Below are 21,992 nucleotides of genomic sequence, written 5' to 3' on the forward strand. Positions count from 1 at the left end.
AGCTCGCCGTGGCAAAGGCCGAGTTCGACGCGTTGGAGCACCTCGGCATCGTGCGGCGCTCCAATAGCGCGTGGGCCTCACCACTGCACATCGTGCCAAAGCCGGGGGGCGGATGGCGACTACCGCCGCCTCAACGACGCTACCACCCCGGACAGGTACCCGATCCCGCACATCCAGGACTTTTCCGCCCGTTTGGCGGGACGGGTCATATTTTCCAAAATTGACTTGATACGGGGATACCACCAGGTACCTGTCTGGGCGGCCGACGTCCCGAAGACGGCCGTCATCACGCCGTTCGGCCTGTTCGAATTTTTGAGGATGCCGTTTGGCCTCAAGAACGTGGCCCAGGCGTTCCAGCGCTTAATGGACGGCGTGCTGCGCGACCTGCCATTTCTTTTCGTCTATCTGGACAACATCCTCGTCACCAGCACGTCCCGCGCCGAGCACCTCCTCCACCTCCGAACACTGTTCTGTCGCCTCAGCGAGCACGGCTTAATTGTCAACCCGGCCAAATGCCACTTCGGCATGACGACCGTTGACTTTTTGGGCCACCGCATCACCAAGACCGGGGCCGTGCCGCTGCTGACCAAGGTCGAGGCCATCACCACGTTCCCGCGTCCCCGTTCCATCAAGGCCCTACAAGAGTTCCTCGGCATGGTGAATTTTTATCACCGATTCGTGCCACGCGCTGCTCAGCTCATGCGGCCCCTTTACGAGGCCCTCCGGGGCAAGCCGGCCAAGCATGACATCGTTTGGTCCGCGGCCATGGATGCGGCCTTCGCGAGCGCAAAACGGGCCCTCGCCGATGCAACGCTGCTGGCTCACCCGGTGCTCAACGCGCCCATCGCCCTCACTACGGACGCCTCCAACTACGCGGTGGGCGCCGTCCATGAACAATGGGTGGACGGGGTTTGGCAGCCACTCACTTTTTTCAGCCGGCAGCTCCGGCCGAACGAGTTAAAATACAGCACGATCGACCGCGAGCTGCTCGGTCTATTCCTGGCCATTCGCCATTTCCGACACCTCCTGGAGGGCCGCCCGTTCACGGCTTTCGTCGACCACAAGCTGTTGGTCTATGCAATGGCCAAAGTCACGGAGCCGTGGTCGGCCCGCCAGCAGCGCCACCTCTCCGCCGTGTCGGAATTCACCACGGACATCCGGCACGTCGCCGGCAAAGACAACGCTGTGGCCGACTGTCTTTCTCGGGCCAGCGCGAACGCGGTCCACCTCAGCGTGGACTTCGCGCTCATGGCGGCCGACCAGACCACCGACACCTCGGTGCAGGCCCTCCGGGCGGCGGACACGGGCCTCCGCCTGGCCGACATCCCCTTCGTGGGCACCGTCCTGCTCTGCGACGTCTCCCAGGGCCAGCCTCGCCCCATCGTGCCCGTTTCCTGGCAGCGCCGCATCTTCGCCTCCATCCACGGCCTTTCTCACCCGGGCCAGAAAGCTTTTCAGAAGCTGGTGTCGGCGCGTTTCATCTGGCACGGCCTTCGACGGAACGTCCGCGACTGGGCCAACGCTTGCATGGCCTGCCAGCGGGCCAAGTTCCACCGCCACACCCAGGCCCCGCTGGCACCTTTCACCGTGCCTGCACGGCGTTTCGACCACGTCCACGTGGACCTGGTGGGTCCCCTGCCCCCATCGTGGGGGTTCACCCACCTGCTCACCATGGTGGACAGGACCACCAGGTGGCCGGAGGCCATGCCCCTCACCTCCACCACCACCGCCGAAGTGGCGCAGGTGTTCATCGCCACCTGGGTCGCGCGCTGTGGCGCACCGGCAGACATCTCGTCCGACCGCGGCCCACAGTTCACGTCCGAACTTTGGGGCGCCATCGCCCGCTCGTTGGGGGTCACGCTGCACCGCACCACGGCCTACCACCCCCAAGCCAACGGGTTGTGCGAGCGGTTCCACCGCTCCATGAAGGCCGCACTCATGGCCGGCCTTCAGGACGACGGTTGGACCGACCGGCTGCCGTGGGTCCTTTTGGGCCTCCGCACGGCCCCCAAGGAGGACCTCCGGGCATCCGCCGCCGAGCTCGTCTACGGCCAGCCGCTCCGCATCCCGGGCGAGTTCGTGCCCGACGCTAGCTGTCCCTGGTCCGCCACACACCAGCGCTCGGACCTCCAGGAGGCCGCCCGCCGATTTGCTCCCATGCCAACGTCCCGCCACGGTGGCCCTCAGTCCTACGTCCCCCAAGGACTTCACGCAGCGGAGTACGTCTTTGTGCGTCATGACGCGCACCGGGGGCCACTCCGGCCGCCATACGACGGGCCCTTCCGGGTCCTGCGACGGGGCGACAAGTCCTTTGTAGTCGACGTTGGTGGCCGGTCGGACCGGATCTCTGTGGACCGCCTCAAACTGGCGCACATGGACGTCGACCGACCACCACGGTTGGCCCTTCCTCCGCGGCGAGGCCGCCCCCCGTCCACAGTTCCCCCCGCTCGACCACCCACCACCACGTCGGACCCCTCCCCACGACCCTCCAGGGGTCGCTTCGGCCGGGTCATCCGGACCCCCCTTAAATTGACCCTGCCGGTGCAGGTCGATTCTGGAGGGGCGTGTGTAGCGGTTACCGCTGGATGCACACAATCGCCTTGCCCCGGCCAGAACACGGCCAGACGCGCCTCTCCCGGGCATGCCCGGACTCACTGTTCCCGGGCATGCCCGAACCTCCCGGGCACGCCCGGTCTCGTCTTTCCCGGGCTCGCCCAGAGCGTCCGGGCATGCCCGCTATCGCCTTTCCAGGGCTCGCCCAGAGGGTCCGGGCATGCCCGCTATCGCCTTTCCAGGGCTCGCCCAGAGCGTCCGGGCATGCCCACTATCGCCTTTCCAGGGCTCGCCCAGAGCGTCCGGGCATGCCCGCTCTCGCCTTTCCAGTGCTCGTCCAGAGCGCCCGGGCACGCCCAGCCTCGACTTGCCAGGCCGCAGCCAAACACGCCCGGGCAGGTCCAGACTCGCCTTTCCAAGGCTCGCCCTTGACACCCGGGCATGCCCAGTATAGCTTTTGCCGGGCAAACTTCCCGACATAAATGTGTATATATATTGCTGCCCGATAAACGGGCTTTTGGTCAGAATACCTGAGCTGTTTTGTTTCAATAAAGCAACTCGGACGAATTCCGTCTTTGGTCGCGTCAATTCTTTCGGGTCGCGTCAATTCTTTCGACTCGCGTTGGAGCGCCGCTCCTTCAAGGTGATCTTCAGCATCCCCTCCCCGCCACCCCCAACCCTTATACAGGAGCTTCAGTCCATCTTAAGCATCTTCCTCACACCTTGCCAGCAGAAGCGTAAGGCGATCTCCAACATCCTTCCCACCCGTTCCCCCAACTCCAACAAGAGGGTAAGGTGATCCTTATTCACATTCAGCGGTTTCCAGAATGTGTTGCGGTGTCCCATCAACCTATAAATCAAAAAGAGAATTCTGCACCGAGGAATGGTGAACTACATGCAGGGTCCGGAGTTAAACCTGTGAATCAGGACTGCGACATCACTCTCACTGCCAGAGCAGAGATAGTTCATCAACCTTCCCAGAAGTCTCTGCCAGTTTGTCACATGTTGCCTCCTTTGCAGAGCCTGACAATGGTCCTGGTCCATTCCGGGTCTGGCCGAGCTGTGAAAATAACATGTCGTCTTGATCTTAAAACATTTTGATTGTCTGATGCTCACAGCTTGATCTTGCTGTCTGGTATGACATAGTTTTCTGTTTTTACTTTGTGTGTAAAAATGCTGTAATTTGTGTGATTTGTCATGCTGTAAATCGTGAAAATGCGATTTGAACTTGTCATTTTCAATGAACATGTACTCGGTCATGCCAGACAGCAATGATGCATGGAAGGTATCAATGGAAAGCTGAGGATCTCCTCTTAATTAGTAAACCACATGTAAATTGTCAAAATAAATAACCTTTGCAGATTAACCCCTTGAATTCGGATTACCTTTTTTTTTTATACGTGCTGTATATATATAGTACATACAGTCACGTGAAAAAGTAAGTACACCCCATGTAAAATTTGGACTTTTTCAACATATTTCAACATACAGCTATTTGATCTTCATTTCAACAATATTGAAAGATAAAGGTGATATTGTAGCGGTTCCCGCTGAATGTACACAATCGCCTTGCACCTGCCAGGACGTGGCCAGGGCGCGATCGCCATGCCGGGCTCGGCCGGACGGGTCCAGACGCGCCTCTCCTGGGCATGCCCGGACTCGCTGTTCCCGGGCATGCCGGAACCTCCCGAGCACGCCCGGTCTCGTCTTTCCCGGGCATGCCCGCTCTCGCCTTTCCAGGGCTCGCCCAGAGCGCCCGGGCACGCCCAGCCTCGACTTGCCAGGCCGCGTCCAGGACGCCCGGGCATGTCCAGACTCGCCTTTCCAGGGCTCGCCCAGAGCGTCCAGGCATGCCCGCTCTCGCCTTTCCAGGGCTCGCCCAGAGCGCTCGGGCACGCCCAGCCTCGACTTGCCAGGCCGCGTCCAGGACCCCCGGGCATGTCCAGACTCGCCTTTCCAGGACTCGCCCTTGACACCCGGGCATGCCCGGTCTCGGTTTTCCCGGGCAAACGCCCCGGCATAAATGTGTATATATATTGCTGCCCGATAAACGGGCTTTTCAGAATACCTGAGCTGTTTTGTTGGAATAAAGCAACTCGGACGAATTCCGTCTTTGGTCGCGTCAATTCTTTCGACTCGCGTTGGAGCGCAGCTCCTTCAATATAATACAACAAATATCATGAAACATTTACATTTTGTAGTCCATTGTATCATTTAAATAAACATAAATGCAAATTTCGCATGTGGAAAAAGTAAGTACACCCTTGGCTCTAATAGGTGGTATTGCCCCCTTTGGCAGAAACAACCTCAAGTCGGCGTTTCTTATAACTGTCTGCCAGTCTCTGACATCGACAGGGAAAAATTTAGGTATTTGAAGTCGTGATAAATGTAGGGGTGTACTTACTTTTTCCACATGCGAAATTTGCATTTATGTTTATTAAACATAAATGCTGTCTCTCGAATTGTCCTGTCTGCCATTGTTGGTTGTTTGAGCTGGATATGTATTATATTGTGGCGGGCACAAGGGATAATAATTCCGCACACCAGTGGGTGGCGCGAACGTTCAGGCGGGGAACTGTAATGCATGCCCCGCCTTTCGGCCGATCGGCCACACCCGCGGGCAAGGCGTGGCCTCGGGACATATATGCGGGCTCTAAGCTCAAGCCCGCCCAGTGCTGAAGTGCGAGCTCTTAATGAAGACTCTTTGTTTGTACCAACGCATTGTGGCCTACCTCTCTGGCAATCGAGACGTGTGTGCGCAGCACCACACTGGTGACCCCGCTTGGGTTCAGCCATTGCTGACCCCCGAACGCGCCATGGCTACCAACGCCGTCGCAATCAAGCTCCCGGACTTTTGGGAGGCGCAAGCCGACGTTTGGTTTGTACAAGCCGAAGCTCAATTTCAACTCCGGGGCATCACGGCGGACGAGACCCGGTACTACCACGTGGTTGCCGCCCTCGGGCCCCGCACTGCCGCCCGTGTGGTGTCCATCCTTCAGTGCCCGCCGGGTGACCACAAGTACGAGGCACTCAAACGTCTCCTCCTCGCCATGTTCGGGCTCACGGAGGTCAAACGTACCGACCGCCTCCTGGACCTTCCCGCCCTCGGCGACACACGACCATCCGTACGGATGGATTTCATGCTGTCCCTGCTGGGAGACCACCCCCGGATTTCTTATTCTGGGCACTTTTCCTACGCCAGCTGCCTGTACAGGTGCGCCTCGCGCTGGCCGGTTCCAAAATAAAGGAACCCCGCGCCCTGGCTGGAGAGGCCGACAAGGTTTTCGCGGCCTGCGACACGCGGTCGGTTTACGATGCTGCCGTAGTGGATCCCGGTGCAGAGGCTACAGCGCCCCCGGTTTCCCTCGTGGCCGCGGCTGCGCCCCGCCCACTACCGCCGCCGCCACCACCACCGCCGCCGCCGCCGGCACGGCCGACGCGGCCATCACTGCCGCAAACCTGGTGCTACTACCATGCCAGGTTCGGCCGCAAGGCTAAAACGTGCCGCCGCCGTGTTCTTTTGATGGGTCGGGAAACGACCGGGCCGGCGCTCATTTGCGGCCCTAAGCGTCGGCCATTCCGGCAGCCTCCTGTTCATCACGGACGCCTTGTCCGGGCGCCGTTTCCTTTGCGACACAGGAGCGCAGGTAAGTGTCCTCCCTGCCTCCATGTCCGACAAGCAAGCCGCGGGCCGGGGCCCCGCTTTGCTTGCCGCCAACGGTACACCCATCCGCACATTCGGGAAGCGTTGCCTCTCACTGCGGTTCGGAGGGCAGCGCTTTCAATGGTCGTTCGTCACCGCCAGTGTGCCAATGGCCCTGCTCGGTGCAGACTTCCTATGTGCGCATGGGTCTGTTGGTCGACGTTAAGCGCAGCCGTCTCATCCAGGCCGAAACCTTCAGCTCGCTCGGTTGTTCGCTGAGCAGCTCGCTGAGCGGCTCACCGAGCGGCTTGCTGAAAGGTTCCGTCCCAGCGAGTTTAGTTTGTACGCTTCCGGCAGCAGACGAGTTTACCCGCCTCCTCGCCAGTTTCCCGGCCCTCACGCGGCCCACCTTCTCAGCGGTGGCCGTTAAAGACGGGGTGGAGCACCATATACCCACGGTCGGGCCACCGGTCTACGCCCGGGCACGCCGACTCGACCCCACCAAGCTCGCCGTGGCGAAGGCGGAGTTCGCTACGCTGGAACGGCTGGGTATCGTGCGGCGCTCAAACAGCGCTTGGGCCTCTCCGCTGCACATTGTGCCAAAGCCCGGCGGAGGATGACTATCGCCGGCTCAATGATGCCACCACCCCCGACCGCTACCCGGTCCCGCATGTCCAGGACTTTTCCGCCCGGTTGGAAAACACAACCGTGTTTTCCAAGGTGGACCTCATCCGGGGCTACCACCAGGTTCCCGCACAACTGGGCGATGTCCCAAAGACGGCCGTCATCACCCCTTTCGGCCTCTTTGAGTTCCTGCGAATGCCTTTCGGGTTGAAGAATGTGGCCCAGGCGTTCCAACGGCTCATGGACAGCGTCCTGCGTGACTTACCTTTCATCAATCTCTACCTGGACGACACCCTAGTCGCGAGCGCGTCCCGGGAGGAGCACCTGCTCCACCTCCGCACGCTTTTCGAACGCCTGGGCCAGCATGGCCTGATCATCAACCCCGCAAAGTGCCGTTTCGGCGTCGCCACAATCGACTTATTGGGGCACCGCATCACCAGGCATGGGGCCGTCCCTTTCCCGGCCAAGGTGGAGGCGGTCAGGGATTTCCCATGCCCCCGCACGATCATGGGGCTCCAGGAGTTCCTGGGCATGGTAAATGTTTACCACCGCTTCGTGCCCCAAGTCGCCCAGCTCCTCCGCCCCCTGCACGAGGCCCTCCGGGGCAAGCCGGGCAAAGGTGACGTCGCCTGGTCGGAGCCGATGGTCATGGCGTTTGCGGGCGCAAAGCTGGCCCAGGCCAACGCCACCATGCTGGCGCACCCGGTGCCCGATGCACCGATCGCCCTCACCACCGACGCATCGGACTACGCGGTGGGCACGGTGCACGGGCAGTGGGTGCGTGGTGCTTGGCAACCGCTGGCGTTTTTTAGCCGGCAGCTTCGCCCGCACGAACGGCGCCACAGCACCTTCGACCGCGAGCTGCTTGGGCTCCACCTGGCGGTCCGACATTTCCGCCATCTGCTCGAGGGCCGCCCGTTCACGGCTTTCATTGACCACAAGCCACTTGTGTTCACGATGGCCAAGGTCGCCGAGCCATGGTCGGCATGGCAGCAGCGTCACCTCTCTGCCATGTCCGAGTATACGACGGACATCCGTCACGTGGCGGGTAAAGACAACCCGGTGGCGGATTGCCTTTCCCGGTCCGTCGTGTACGCGGTCCACCTCGGGATCGACTATACCCGGATGGCGGAGGACCAGACCGCCGACCCCGGCGTCCAGGCCTTGCGGACCGCCGTCACGGGCCTCCGCGTCACCGAGGTGCCGTTCGACGTCGCGGAAGCGGCCCTCCTGTGCGACGTCTCCCTCGGCCGGCCTCGCCCCATCGTGCCCGCTGGCTGGCAGCGCCCAGTTTTTCACGCCATCCATGGCCTGTCCCACCCGGGCGCGAAGGCCTCCCAGAAGCTCGTCGTGGCGAAGTTCGTCTGGCACGGCCTCAGGAAGGACGTCCGCGACTGGGCCAGGACGTGCCTCGCGTGCCAGCGCGCAAAGGTCCACCGCCACACCCAGGCCCCATTGGCCCCGTTTACGGTGCCCAAGCATCGGTTCGACCACGTTCACGTCGATTTGGTGGGACCTCTACCTCCCTCGCAGGGATTCACCCACCTCCTCACCATGGTGGACCGCACCACATGGTGGCCGGAGGCCGTGCCATTGGCGGCGACGTCTGCGGCTGAGGTGGCGCATGCCTTCATCGCCACTTGGGTTGCCCGGTTCGATGCCCCCTCGGACATCTCGTCCGACCGCGGCCCCCAGTTCACCTCGGAGCTCTGGGGCGCGGTGTCGCAAGGGCTTGGCGTAAAGCTGCACTGCACCACGGCTTACCACCTCCAGGCCAATGGCCTGTGCGAGCGCTTTCATCGCTCGATGAAGGCCGTGCTCCGGGCCAGCCTCCGCGACGGCAGCTGGGCTGACAGGCTCCCATGGGTCCTGCTGGGCTTCAGGACGGTGCCCAAGGACGACCTGCGCGTGTCCTCGGCGGAGCTGGTTTTCAGGCAACCGCTGCGGGTACCGGGCGAATTTATCCCCGACTCCATGGCTCCTTGATCCGCGGCGCAACAGCGCTCCACCCTGCAGGAGACCGCCTGGAGGTTCGCCCCGGTGCCGACGGCACACCACGGTTGCCCGTCCTCCCACATCACCCCAGAGCTTCGCACGGCGGAGTACGTCTTCGTCTGGCACGACGCCCACCGGGCACCGCTACGGCCCCCGTACGACGGCCCCTTCCGCGTGCTGGAGACCGGGGACAAATATTTCACCATCGACATCAGCGGTGCCCCGGATCGTATCTCCGTGGACGTATCTGCTCCGTGGACGATCCGATCGTATCTGCTCGAGGGCCGCCCGTTCACGGCTTTCATTGACCACAAGCCACTTGTGTTCACGATGGCCAAGGTCGCCGAGCCATGGTCGGCATGGCAGCAGCGTCACCTCTCTGCCATGTCCGAGTATACGACGGACATCTGTCACGTGGCGGGTAAAGACAACCCGGTGGCGGATTGCCTTTCCCGGTCCGTCGTGCACGCGGTCCACCTCGGGATCGACTATACCCGGATGGCGGAGGACCAGACCGCCGACCCCGGCGTCCAGGCCTTGCGGACCGCCGTCACGGGCCTCCGCGTCACCGAGGTGCCGTTCGACGTCGTGGAAGCGGCCCTCCTGCCTCGCCCCATCGTGCGGAGACCGGGCCCATCTCGATCTCGATCTGGACCAATAACGTCATCTCGATCTGGACCGGCCCATCGATAACGATCTGGCCCATCTCGATCTGGACCACCCCCCGCAGGCAGCTCTGCCTCCGCGTCGAGGCCGCCCCCCGGCGGTCAGACCCCCGGCACCCCCCAGTTCCGCCGTCCCGCTACCCCCCAGCCCTGCACGCATCGCCAGGGGGCGTTTCGGCCGGGTCATCCGGCTTCCCCGCAAACTCACCCTTCAGGTGCGCGGGAATTCTGGGGGCGCGTGTGTGGCGGGCACAAGGGACAATAATTACGCGCACCAGTGGGTGGCGCGAACGTCCAGGCGGGGAACTGTAATGCATGCCCCGCCTTTCGGCCGATCGGCCAAGCCCGCGGGCAAGGCGTGGCCTCGGGACATATATGCAGGCTCTGAGCTCGAGCCTGCCCAGTGCTGAAGTGCGAGCTCTTAATGAAGACTCTTTGTTTGTACCAACGTGTTGTGGCCTACCTCTCTGGCAATCGAGACGTGTGTGCGCAGCACCACAATATCACCTTTATCTTTCAATATTGTTGAAATGAAGATCAAATAGCTTTATGTTGAAATATGTTGAAAAAGTCAAAACTTTACATGGGGTGTACGTACTTATTCACGTGAAAGTATATCTCCGAAAGTGCTCAACAGAAAAAATTGAGACATGGCTCATTGTAAAGAACTCTCCATGTGGATAAAATAGGTTAATGATGATGTCATAGGTGCCTCCATTGTGACGTCATAATTCGACAACTACAAAATGTCATTCGATCAAGATGAAATTTGTTGAGCGTCATCTTGGGATAAATTGGTTGAGAAAAAAAAATAATGACGTTATTGGTCACGTGGTTCGGCCACCATATTTGTTTTAACACAAAAGCCTGAAAAACCACTGAATCAGCCCTCTCCCTCCCACAGATCTCCAGATGACCCTGTTCTCTACTGTTGTACTTGTATGCTTCCCTCTCTCTCCCCATATTGTCTCCCGCTCCCTTTATTGTATGTTTTGTGTGTCCGTTTCTTTTTTTGTGATTATTGTTAGCTCTTCCACGAGCCTCGAACTTGTATACAAAAAACAAACAAAACAAAAAAAACACTGAAAACACGTCCTGGTGAGGGTCTGCAATCTCAGATTGCTCTTTCTTGTTTGTTTTGTGCTGTGAGGAAAGTGGTGAAGTGAATTTATGAAGATAAAAGGAAACAGATTTTATTTGCAGCACCAAACTGTCCTGAGGGTGTGCGTCACTCAGTTGATAAAGGGTACTGGAGGTATGCAGTGACTCCGATTGCTATAAAGGTCAAATTGACTGGAAAACTGAAATAGCATACATAATTTGTGGATGGGTATTTGGTAAATAAAGAAGATGATTCATTGATGCTTTTATTTGGATGATATTTCCACAGGTCTGGCAAAATGTTACACTCTGGCAGTTGTCAGGTGTGAGAAATCCATTGGATGAATAAAAGACCCATAAAATTTCAAAGCCTGTGAAAATCATAAAATCTGAGAATCTATATTATAATAGAGGAAACGTATATGGTTATGTATGTTTGTTTATATGCGACCAAAACGTCTTCTTCAAATAAAATGAACACGCAAAACACAGTCAATGAACTCTTAATTACGTTTAGACTGCTGAGACCGCTCAGACCTTTGACGACCCTTTAAGTCCCCCAAGACCCAAAAGACACTGAAGACCCCAAATACCCCAAGACCCAAAACACCCAAAAGACCCCAGAAACCCAAAGCCCCTGAAGACCCAAAAGACCCCAAAGTCCCAGAAGACCCAAAATACCCTTATAGGCCCTGAGGCTCCAAGAGACCCTGAAGACCCAAATGGCCCTGAAGACCCAAAACACCACGAAGACCCAAAAGACACCGAAATTATCAAAGATGCCTGTCCCTCTGAAACGAGGTGTGGTGAGGGGCACGGTGCGCGCCGAGTCACGCCAGCAAAAATAATGAAGCTTGTTTTTTCCAAAGGAAAAGTCAGAAAAATCGAATCGGTAATCCAGTGTAAAAATGGTAAAACCATTAAAAAAATATCACCAGATCCATCTCGATATGTGTGCACTGTATGGAAAGATAGAACACTAATATTTTGCAAGCAAGTACTTAAGCCAAGTGGCTTCAGTACTCAAGCAAGCACACCAACAAAAGCATTGGTGAGGAATTGTTGGCTTGGCAAGTGATAGCAAGCTGATTGGTAACTGAACACACCAAAGGTGTGCGACACAGATTGTAGTTCCTTTCTTTTAGTTTGGTGGCTTATGTAATGGGAAAAGTTAATTTCGGGTAAAACATCGTACATAACATAATAGTTTACAACAGTGTAATTATGTTTTCATTGCGTTTGATGCAGATCTGGCCTGTCAATGTGTTTCGAAAGGCGTGAGCTGTTTCGCCCAGCGATGGTGTTCCCCAATGTGGGGAGATTTGGAATTGGTCTGCCTTGTGTGCAACGTGTAGTATATTTTAGCAGAGGCCGTTAACGAATTACTGAGACGATGAACAGTGAGGACGTCAAAGGCATTGAAATTAAAAGTTTAAAACATGCGTTGATTTATATCCACGCAGATTTAGCACGGGAATTGAACTAATCTTGTGAAGGAATCGGAAAGATCAGATAATGCGTTCAAGAAATATCGTTTAATACGAAAAATATTACATACGCAGATTCAAAAAGTTCTCGGAATACGATGGTTGTGTCGATCCATGAGAGCCAAGATTAGAAGTGTCCGTTAATACCTAAATACAATTGTGATTTAGCAGGGTGTTTCGTTATAGTATCAATTTGTGATTGGAGTAGTGCTGTTTGGAATGAAATAGGGATATTAAGGATAAATATGAATGAATAAATGATGTTGTGGCGTACACGAAAGCCCACTGGCGTGGTGACATCATTCCGCGCACCAAGTGGGCGGCGGCCACGCCCGAGGGGTAGGCGTGGCCTCAGGATATACACCGGGTGCACAGCCCGGAGCGTGCCAGTGCTACAGTGACCTCTTTGAATAAAGAACATCAAACTTACCGCGTTGTCCGCTTCCTCCTTGGTAGCAAGTCACGTGCGTAGCACCGCGTGCTAAATTGGTGACCTCCGACATTCGAGTCAGCCATCGCTGACTACCCGAAACCGCCACAACAATGACTACCAACGCGGTCTCCATCAAGCTCCCCGAATTCTGGGAGTCACCACCCGAAGTTTGGTTCCTGCAGGCGGAAGCCCAGTTCCGACTTCGAGGCATCACGGTGGACGAGACCATGTACTGCCACGTGGTCGCCGCCCTCGGGCCCGGCATGGCCACCAGTGTCGCATCGGTCCTAAGGGATCCACCTGCCGACGGCAAGTGCGAGGCGGTCAAGCGTCTCCTCCTCGCCACGTTCGGCCTTACGGTGGACGCACGGGCCGATCGCCTCTTGGACCTCCCCGAGATCGGGGACACGCGACCGTCGGTCCATATGGACCATATGCTGGTGCTCATGGGCGACGAAACCCCGAACGCTCTATTCCGGGCGTTGTTTTGACGCCAGCTGCCAGCACAAGTCCGCCTCGCTTTGGCTGGTTCCGCGTTAACGGAACCCCGTGCGCTCGCTGCCGAGGCCGACAAATACTACGCAGCTTTGGCCACGCAGGCGAGTCTTGGCGCGGTTGCCGCTCCCGAGGCTCCCGAAGCTTTCCCCGATGCACCGCACCTCGTGTCCGCCGCCACGCCCCGACCACCACCGCCGCCGCCGTCGCGAAGAAAACCGCGGCCTACGACGCCGCAGCTGCCCGCCTGGTGTTTCTTCCACGCCAAGTTCGGCCATGAGGCTCGGCAGTGTCGCCCGCCGTGCTCATTCGGCAGGTCGGGAAACGGGCGAGCCGGCGCTCGGTGGCAACGGTGAGCGTCGGCAATTCCAACAGCCTTCTAAACATAACGGACACCTTGTCCGGGCGCCGTTACCTGTGCGATACGGGAGCGCAGGTGAGTGTCATTCCTGCCGGTACGTCTGACAAGCACACCACGGGCCGAGGTCCCGCGCTGCTTGCGGCCAATGGTACGTCTATACGCACGTACGGGAAACGCTGTCTCTCCCTGCGGTTCGGAGGCCAGGTTTTCTGTTGGTCGTTCGTTACGGCCGACGTGCCCATGGCACTGCTCGGCGCGGACTTCTTATGTGCTAATGGATTACTGGTCGATGTAAAGTGCAGAAGGCTTGTCCAGGCTGAGACGTTCAGCTCGCTCCCGTGTGCGCTGCCCGGCTTGTTGAGCAGCTCACAGAGCGGCTCCTCGAGCGGCTCGCCGAGTGGCTTGCTGAGCGGTTCCGTTCCGGCCAGGTTCATCTGTACGCTTCCGGCAGCGGACGAATTCGCCCGCCTCCTCGCGGGTTTTCCGGCCCTCTTGCGGCCGACCTTCTCAGCGAGGACCGTCAAGCACGGGGTGGAACACCACATCCCCACCGCCGGGCCACCGGTCTACGCCAGGGCACACCGCCTCGAGCCGACGAAGTTCGCGGTAGCGAAAGCGGAGTTCGCTACGTTGGAGCGGCTCGGCATCGTGCGGCGCTCCGAGAGCGCGTGGGCGTCCCCGCTCCACATCGTGCCCAAGCCCGGCGGGGGATGGCGACCGTGCGGGGACTACCGGCGCCTCAACGACGCCACCACCCCCGACCGCTATCCCGTCCCCCACATTCAGAACTTTTCCGCCCGCTTGGCGAATATGTACTTCTTTTCAAAGGTGGACCTCGTACGCGGCTACCATCAGGTCCCTGTCAGGCCGGAGGACATCCCGAAGACGGCTGTCATCACACCATTCGGGCTTTTCGAATTCCTTCGGATGCCCTTCGGTTTGAAAAATGCTGCTCAGGCGTTCCAGCGCCTCATGGACAGCGTCTTGCAGATTGCAGCGTCAGCGTCATATGCAGCGTCATATGCAGATTCACCATTGACTGGGGATAGAACCATTCAGACAGGTATCTTGATCGACTGCTGGTATAATTAAAAAATTAAATAAGAGGAGTTTTTCTCACCACCCGGCTTGATCTGCTGATGCTTGTGTGAGCTGCACACCTGGAAAAGGTTGGGGCAGTGTGCAGCTTACAAGGTGGGGCTAAAGGGGGTGCAGCTTTAACTCAAACCAGTTGTCTGCTGTGTTGTCAAGAGCTGCCTACCAGAGCTGAATGATGTCTGAGGACGAATGGACAGGTCTGTGGAGACAACAAAGGTTTTTCTTGGGGACGAGTAGGGATAGAGCCACTGTTTCGTACTGTTGCGGTTTTGAGAACCCACACTTTTGTAAATAAATAATCACTCTTGTAAATAATTCTCATCATTAAAATGTCAAAGGTAGCACCCATAGTTAGGCCACAGCAACACGTAGGTCACCTTAGGAATTGTTATTTCCTTATTATGTGTTTCGTTAAGGCTGTGTTCCCAATAGTAGAATCTGCGTTGCGTCAATTAAATAAGAATAGTTCCCATTCCAATTCCGGTCATTTTGCAGTCTCTCTCTCTCCATGCGACGCCATTATGCGCCCCTACAGGCCAGGCTTGTCTCTCTCCCAATTCTGTTACGCGCCTTAGCGCTCGCCACAGACGCCATTACGCACGCGGTCAAGCTCAAGGAAGAAGGGGGTGGAGCACCAAGGAAAAGGTGTGGCCCTGTCAACTAGCCGTCAAGGGCGGAGCCGGTAAGCCCTCGCCAACCAACCAGGGCTGAGATGAGCTCGCTGGCGGGCGTGGTTTCCAAGCGCGCGGATTGATCTGGAGGCGCACTATATAAGCGCACGCGCCAAGCCCTATCACGGACTGCGCAAGGGAACTCCATTGTTAACGGACTTGTCGGGAGCGCGCACGTATGCACGGACTGCGTGAGGGAGCTTGATTGATACGGACTGCGTGGAGACAGCTCGATTATATGGACTGCGCTGGGGGGACTCCTTTGCATGAACCGCGCGAGGAGTTATTGAGCGGCGCTGATTGCTCTTTGATACGAACTGCCTTTTTGATATGAACATTGACCGGGAGAGAGACAGAGCGTTGGGCACGATAAACGTATTACGTACCCAGCATCCCGGTCCCCCCGCTATATGTAAGGTCCGCTCGCGGTCGACGACACGCGAAGCTGCCTGCCGTTCTTCACCTGCGGAACCGGAGCCTGGACGGAGTCGACCTACCTGGAACCATCTACCTGGACCTTCCCCCCGACCAGCTACCATCCCGTGTGTGTGTATGTTTGTCCGGGGTAATACATTAAGACTGTATCGTTAAAATTGCCCTGTGTCCTTTTGCTTCTTCTCCTTCCTGTACATTCTTTCCTTTCATTTCTTCTTTGGTTTTGTACATAATTAATAAACCACGCTTTGTTCTTCCTTTACTCTGGTTTCCTCTCCATCCGATCGCTTTAGTCTTTTCCCAATTGAGTACCTGTGGCATGATTTCGGAACCGCTCAGGATCGGGTTTAGTTCTTGTTAATGGCCTGAGTCGTGGCTCACTTCGCTCAGCGTGTCCATTACCGCCGCGGCTCGGGTCGGAGTTATCTCCTCGCTTTACGGCCGGTGGTCGTACTTAGGGACTAAGACTAATTCGGCTTACAACCCTACTTACCACCGACCCGAAGTGACGTCATAGCTTCCAGGACTTGGGAACGGCCAGCTTAAAAGACAAGGGGATTAACCCCCCCTTGATAAGGGGAGAGCCGACCCCCAAAACCGTTACAATTGGTGTCAGGAGTGGGATTTGGACCCAGACCAAATTTTTTTATAATCCGAAAAAGCTTTTGTCAAAATTACGAGCGGCCGAAATTTTTATTAACAACCAAATTGAATCGTGCCATGGATAATCAAGGCAATCAGATGCCGTTGGGGGAAATAGAAGAGGGGTTAGAGTCAACCCAAGACTCCAGGGAGGAGGTGGGAGTAATGGAGGAGGAGAACAATGAAGGTGCGGTAGTGGGGGTTGCAGGCGCAAAAAATGACGGCGCCTCGCACATGGCGACGAGGGCCGCGCCCGCTGCACAAATGGGGGGTGGGGGGTAGACATGCAGGCCTTCATGGCGCAGATACAGGCAGCCATACAAATGGGGGTGGACAAAACACAGGAGCAAATTGGGGAATTGAGAAATGACATGGGAAGCCAAATTGGGGGATAAAGGAAAGAAATGGGAGAAATGAGGGCCGATAGTGAGGGAATGGAAAATAGAATGGGGGAGCAATTGGGAGGTCAAATTGGTGAGTTGAGAAATGAATTGGGCGGTCAAATTGGGGGATTAGAAGGTAAATTGGGAGGATTAGAGGGCAAATTAGCGGGCCAATTGGAGGACGTGGGTAGCCAAATTAGGGAAATGAAGGACGGGTTAACGGGATTGGAAAATAGAATGGCCACCCAGGAGAACCAAATGGAAGGGGTGAAGAATGGGTTACCGGGGTTAGAAAACAAGATGGGAGGCAAATTGAGGGAAATGGGGGATCAATCCGCCCGGGAAATCAAACGAATGGGGGATCAGATAGAGGAGGTCAAAAACAGGATGGACAGCAAATTGGACGCTCAAAAGAATGATTTGGAACAGATGAGGGTGGCATCTACCAGGGAAATGGGAGAGATGGGGGAGGTTATAAGGCGTGGGGTGAGCGAGGAGGTCGGAGGGGTACGCGGCGAGGTAAAGCAGTGTGAGGAGCGCATGGAGAAAGAGGTGAGGAAGAGTACGGCTAGGTCACAGGGGGGTATAGAGGAGTTGACGCGGGAGGTAGAGAAGCTGACAGTGGGACAAAAGGAGTTAGGGGAGCAAGTAGGTAAGAACACAGCCATGATAGGGGGCCTGAAATCAGCCCAAAAAGAAATTAAGAAAGAACTTATAGCGACGAAGACAGAATGTCAGATGGAACACAAGGGGTTGACAAAGAGGTTGGATGCGGTGGTAGAGACGTTGGGGGCAAGAGAACAAGAGGTTAGGAGGCATATAGAGACAACTAAGGTGGCCTTAGAAGAAGAAATTGTGGGGGCGCACCGGGAGATAGAAGAGGTGAAACAAAAGTTAGAGGAAGTGGAAGAGGGGGTGAGTGAAATTAAAAAGAGACGGGGGGAGACTAAGAAGGAAATAAAGGAGGAGGTGATTGAAATGGTACAAGGTCTGTGCTCACATCGTGATGACGTGCTGAATAACCAAATAAAGAGTTTGCAGGTGGCGGAGGAGGAGTGAAGAAGAAGAGGCGCCTAGGTGAGTGGCGATATGATCGGAAATGCATATGGTGTGAGGGGAGGTACAGCGAGCTTGGGGGTTGGTATAGACCCGGGCGTTCGTGAGAGGCCAAGGGTAAGGTGTGCGACTGGTCCGGAGTGTGTGGAAGGAGAATGTGTGCAAGGATGTCCGATCATGGGGAGTGTGAGAGGGGTTGGTGAGCCAGGATGTGCGAGTATGGAGTGGGTAGCGGGTTGCGGAGGGGCAGCCCAGGCATCGACACCGACAGGGGTAGTCTTTAGAGGGACGGGGGATGCGCGAGAGTCCCCCGGGAATAGTGTACTGTGGGGGCCCGAATGGTTCGGCCCCGTGCTAACCCCGCAAGGAGCGACGCACGGGGTCCGGCCTTTGGGCAGCTATAAGGTTCCACTCGCGTCTTGTGACGGTAAGAGTGATCTGAGGGCATATCTGGCGCAATTCGACCATGTGTGTAGGGGTAACGGTTGGAACCCGGACGAAGGTGGAATACACCTTGTGGGGGCACTGCGCAGTGCGGCGGCGGAGGTGCTGACAGCCTTACCACCGGGTGCTATCACCCTGCCAGCCCTCCGTGCGGCCTTAATTAACAGGTTCGGCGTGGAACAGCAGAACTTGCATACGAAATTCGCCGTGCAGTCGGGATTGCACACGCAGACATGGCGGCGGGTTCCCAGGAAAGGCTGGCGCTGGATCATTTTATCCAGGCCTTCCTGGACCCGGATCTCAGACAACAGCTCGCCATGTGGTGCCCGCAGACCTTGAGCCAGGAGGGTGACGCTGCAGCCTGTTGGGAAGCAGCGAGGCCCCTGGCCCGGGGAAGCGAGCGCCACGCCGTGGCGGTGTGCCAGGCAGGGCCCGTGGCTGGTGGTGGCCCCCCACGGGGGTCTGCCCCCAAAAGGGGCTCTGACCTGGAGAGCATGGTCCGGAGGTTGGTGGACCAGCGTCTGGCGGGACCTGGACCATGGCAGGCGGCTCCGGAGGTGGCACACGGTAGGCCACGATCAAATGCCCCAATTCGGACCTTCAGGGGGGAGAAATTTGAAATTCCGGAGGCAAGCACCTTACCAGGTGAGGTGCTTTAATTGTAGCCAGCTGGGCCACCGTGCATGGGAGTGTCGAGCTCCTCGCCGGGATGGACCCCGACAGCCGAGACCATCAACTCCACCTCGTACGGGTCGGACTAGCCGACCCCAGACACCTCCCACCGCCCCCCCCCCCCCCCCCACCAGGGCCCGGGAAACTAGAAGGTGCCGGACATACAGGGCCGTGTTCGGCATTAGGGGATGGTGAAGCGCCCTCATTGACGCGACAGGTCATCTATTGTGGCCAAATTGGTACTGGTAGTTTGACAATTCGGTGCAAAATTGCCGGCGTGGGGGTAGACGCCGTAGTGGACACAGCAGCAAACGCCACGATCATCAGCCCTGTGATCCTCAATTCGAGCGCAGACGGCTGGGATAAAATCCAGCGTCTGGAAAATCATAGTTTGCAGCTGGCTACCGGGGTAACGGCCCCGATCAGAGGGCATGGTTTTGTAACCCTCAAGTTGGGGTCGGTAAAGAGGGATATAGAAGTTTGGGTTGCGGAGCTGTGCGACCCATGCTTCATCGGGTTGGATCTGTTGACTGCCAGCGGTTGTAAAATCGATTTGTGCCGGGGGACCCTGCAAGTGGGAGTAGAAGAGCGACCATTGGAGGGGGTGAGCATGGCCGAGAGGATGGAGCTGGAGGCTTCTGAGGCCGTGACCATCCCTACGCGGGCCGTAGTACCAGGACCATCCCTATCGGGCCGTAGTGCCGGCCCGATGGTTAGCTCGCCCAACATGGCAGGAGTCCTGCGGCCTGGTCGAACTGGTGGCAGCGCAGTCCATCCCGGGTTTAATCGTGGGCTGCACCCTCGTAAAAACGGATGGGCCAGTGGTGGCCGTCCGAGTAATTAATATGAGTGCAAAACCACACACTTTTGTAAGGGGCACGAAGATAGCCGGCTGCACCCCAGTTAACGAAGTCGCGCCATTGAGGGACGAGAACGTCCAGCCGAGCTGGCCCCAGGGGGAGCCTTCAAAAAGTATTAGGAATTGTCCCGAGCCCATTTGCGAGATGGTAAATCGTAGTAGTGCAGCGTTGGGAGGTACCCAGAGGGAGGCCTTACACAAATTAATTGAATCCCATTTGGATATCTTCTCCATGTCCTCCGAGGATATTGGACGGACGGGCCTGGTGAAACATCAGATCCACACCGGTGAGGCCCGGCCTATTCGTCAGCCCGCCTGACGGCTACCTTGGAGCAAGAGGGAGGAAGCTGACGAGCAGGTAGAAAAAATGCTCGATGCAGGTATCATCGAGCCCTCGGGAAGTCCTTGGATGTCACCTGTTGTGCTGGTCAAAAAGAAAGATGGGACCACTCGTTTCTGCGTGGACTATCGCCAGCTAAACAACGTGACACTCAAAGACTCAAATCCCCTGCCAAGAATTGATGACGCCCTCGATGCCGTTGCGGGCTCAAATTGGTTCTCAACTTTGGACCTCAAGAGTGGGTATTGGCAGGTGGAGATGGATAGGGCAGGGAAGGAGAAAACGGCATTTTCCACAGGTAAGGGGCTGTTTCAGTTCACCGTGATGCCGTTTGGTTTGTGTAACGCCCCCGCCACCTTTGAACGATTGATGGAGCAATGGAGCATGGACTGGGCCGCATGCCATGGCAGTCCTGCCTGTGTACCTGGATGACGTCCTGGTACATGCTAAAACATTCCCTCAGGCAATAGCTAATTTGGACCAGGTGTTTGGGTGCCTCAGACAGGCAGGGTTGAAATTGAGTCCAATTAAATGCACTTTGTTTGCTCGAGAGGTGGCCTATTTAGGTCATGTTATCGGTCGCGAGGTGGTAAAAACAGACCCAGGCAAAATTACGGCGGAAGAGGAGTGGCCCGCACCACGTACCATCAAGGAGGTGCGGGGATTTTTGGGACACTGCTCCAACTACCGGCACTTTGTGGCAAAATTTGCAGAGTTGGCCCGGCCCCTTCACCGGCTTACGGAGAAGGGGACGAGATTTAATTGGACAAGGGAGTGCCAAGAGGCCTTCCTAGCATTAAAGGGGTGTTTGACATCCGCACCCATTCTAGCGTACCCCACTAATGACGGGACATTTACCCTGGACACGGATGCATGCCAGGAAGGATTGGGCGCAGTTTTGTCTCAAACACAGGAGGGCATGGAGAGAGTGATCGCGTATTATAGTCAGGCCATGAGTCGGCCCAAACGAAATTATTGCGTCACTCGCAAGGAACTATTGGCTATGCTGGCTGCTATGAGCCATTTCCACCCGTAATTGTACGGGCAGAAATTTTTGGTTCGAACTGACCATTCCTCCTTGCAATGGCTCCTTCGGTTCAAGGAACCAGAGGGCCAAATTGCAAGGTGGTTGGAAAAGTTGCAGCAGTACGATTTCAGTGTGACCCATGGGGCCGGGAAGGCCCATGGGAATGCCGATGCACTCTCTCGGCGTCCTTGTTTAGGGGAAAACTGTAAATTTTGTGCGAGACACGAGGAGAGGGAACAATTGAGCGATTCCACCTCTACCCTCGTAGTCCGTGCAACCCAGGTGAAAGGGCCAATTTTGCCACTAACCGCAGATGAAGAATTTGGAACTTTGGCTTGGAGCACGGCCCAGCAGGAGGATCCCATCCTGGCACCGGTGTACGAATGGGTTTGATTGGGACAGAGACCTAATGGGGAGGAGGTCACCCCCCTCGGTGCACCAACAAAGGCATATTGGGCTCAGTGGCAAACCCTGGAATTGAAAGATAACATCTTGTATCACAAGTGGGTGGAGGTTCCCTCGGAGAGAATTTCCTGGCTGGTGATAGTCCCTGACAAATTTAAGAACCCAATATTACAGGAGGTGCATGGTACCCGCTCCGGCTGCCATTTTGGCAGGACAAAGACAACATCTCGGGTCCGCCGGAGATTCAATTGGGTAAATATGGGGCGCGATATACAGGACTGGTGTCGGATATGCGACGCCTGTACTGCTAAAAAGGGACCAGCATGGAGGATGAGGGCCCCCCTTCAATTACACCAGGTGGGGGCCCCCCTTGAGCGGGTGGCTATGGATATTCTAGGACCACTACCCCGCACCCGCCAAGGTAATAGGTACATCCTTGTTGTAATGGACTATTTCACCAAGTGGCCGGAGGCATATGCCCTCCCCAACCAAGAAGCCGGGGTAGTAGCACAGGCCTTCGTGGAAGGATTTGAATGTAGGCATGGGATTCCACAGGAGCTGCACAACAACCAGGGTCGAAATTTTAAAAGTCAATTGCTAAAA

The sequence above is a fragment of the Myxine glutinosa genome, chromosome 1, assembly GCF_964187855.1.
Source record: "Myxine glutinosa chromosome 1, kmMyxGlut1.1, whole genome shotgun sequence".
Lineage (NCBI taxonomy): Eukaryota > Metazoa > Chordata > Myxini > Myxiniformes > Myxinidae > Myxine > Myxine glutinosa.